The sequence below is a fragment of the Borostomias antarcticus genome (assembly GCF_949987555.1).
Source record: "Borostomias antarcticus genome assembly, chromosome: 16".
Classification (NCBI taxonomy): domain Eukaryota; kingdom Metazoa; phylum Chordata; class Actinopteri; order Stomiiformes; family Stomiidae; genus Borostomias; species Borostomias antarcticus.
The window spans coordinates 19332677-19335176 of NC_140249.1; positions in this window are offsets into that span (position 1 = coordinate 19332677).

Sequence of the window (2500 nt, forward strand, 5' to 3'; positions counted from 1 at the left end):
CTAACCACAACACCTGTAGTTTGTGACTTTTATGTTTGTTCAGGTTGGTTGATTGTTTTATATGATCCTGTGTGACTTGCCACACCCACACCATGAACATGTACACACTAACGTACACACACACACCACACACACACACACACACACACACACCAAACATGCACAGAAAAGGCATTCCTACCCACAAAGTGTAACAGCCTGCTTTCATGTCTTCCTCCTTTCAGATATGCTGTACAGGCAGTATATTCATGTCAATATTATAATAAATGATCTCTGTCAAAAATACATGTTCTAATCTGAACTATTACATATGTTGTTGTCACTGACATCAGCCCAGACCAGAAGATCTGCGTTGGCAGAACAGATGACACGTCTAATGGCTTCCTTTAACAATGAATTGATCTTCCTTTTGTCAAGTTCACAAACTCAGAACAGAGACCTTGAACAGAATCAGTATGACAGCGACTTGCCAGGGAGCGGATGTCCGCGCACGCACACACACCACACACACACACACACACACGTACACACTGTGGTGACACCTTTGTAGGCCAGGCTGGGCTCAGGCTGTTATTCCAGGGCTTTGTGTGTTGAAAGCTCATCTCCGGTGGAAGAGAGGAATAAAGAGCGCGGGAGAAGGGAAAAGCGGACTTCCTTCCTCAGAGAAAGGTTCAAAGAGAGCTCGGCTCGTACATGATCTGTTTGTTGTCATTTGATCCCTGAGTTGATCTCCCCCCCCCCCCCCCCGGACCCCCCTCCCTCCCTCCCGTCCTTTCATTGGTCACAGGAAACAGAGATGTAACGTTACCTGCGCCATTTCACAACACGCTTCCCCTATGCATGTGTGGATCAAATTATGTCCCTGATTATTAACCAAACCCTTACTTGTGACTGGCCCAGGAATGTGTTGTGTAATGTTACTCATGATAGACTTGTACGATAGACTGTGTTTAGCCTATGCATGTTAACAATGCATTTCTATTTTGGTCACTCGTAACATGCAGGTACGAAGATAAGTACTGTTGAAATAACCCATTTACACTGTTACAAACCAAAAGGTAAACAGCATGGGACTGCTTTTCACTTGAACCCCACATATTTTCTTAGAAAACCAGATTAAGAGCAGTAAATGCCGAATGCCTTATGCGTTTCCCAGGGAGGTATAACATGTTTACATAAGGTGTTCCGTAAGTAAGTAAGTCACCCCTCTGCTTGTTTGTCTGTGCAAAATGGCCGCCTCCCTATGTTCTTGTTGAAGCTTGTGCAGCGTGAGCCAGAGAGAACAATTACTGTGACCCTCTAAAACCACATGAGCTGTGTCAGAGCAGGAAGAGAAGCCAGCGTACAATTTGTTCAGCACACCATGACATGCTGTAATAACCCCCATGAGGGTTGAAGAGGACTATGGTGTGCTTGGTTGTTCTAACAAGCATTTTAAGGGCTTGGCAGTGCCATTGTAGATTTTGAAAGTTTGTTGAAATGCCTACCTTACCTGCTCTCTTTTGAACATGAATATATTCATATTTTAATTATGCATAACGTTTTCATTTTATTGTGCTGTGCAAGTCCTCTGTGAACCATCCACCGAGTAAAATTCCTTGTTTGTGAAAATGTACTTGGCGATTATGAATTGGATACCTTGGAACGTTCTCCATACCCGCCTGGGTCATTATATTTGTAAGTGTGTCATGTTGTATTTGCATCTTTCCCATTTTCGTACTGAAATCTTCTCTGAGCTTAATCTCCACCTTAGCCTCAGCACCAGAAGGAAGGGCTTTTGATATAACTTCTGGGACCTCAGTTCTGTTGATGACATTATTTCGACTGGCTAAACTGAATTGAGTGCACCTATAACTGTATTGGACTTAGGTTTGATCACTACCCGGTACTGTTTCACACTCTAACCTTTGAATGACTCACAACAGGCCTCGCTAAATGGTAAATAGACTGCACTTATATAGCGCTTTTCCACCTTAGCGGCACTCAAAGCGCTTTGCAATGGCCTCTCATTCACCCATTCACACATACACTCACACACCAATGGCGGTAGCTGCCATGCAAGGTGCTAACCTGCTCATAGGGAGCAATTTGGGGTTAGGTGTCTTGCTCAAGGACACTTCAACATGTGGACAGTCGGCGCTGGGATTCAAACCGCTGACCATTCGATCATTGAACGACCCACTCTACCAACTGAGCTATAGCTGCCCCTCCTCCACCCTCCACCCCTCCTCATCCTCAGCACTGTTCACCGTGTTCCCAGAAAGCGACTGAAAAACACCATTCCTGTTTCCCATAAACCCTCATGGTCTTCCGTGTGGTGTGGCTATCTTGTGTGTTTTTTTCCTGTTTCCGTTTGAAGGAATCAGGGAAACGTGGGAACACTCTGTCCCGGAGCCCAGAGATAAGGAAACGGCACACTTCCCAGTTCCGTGGCGTGTGATTGGCTGAGCGGCTGCGGGCCGCCATCCATGTGGGTGGGAGGTCACAGCAGGGAACCACA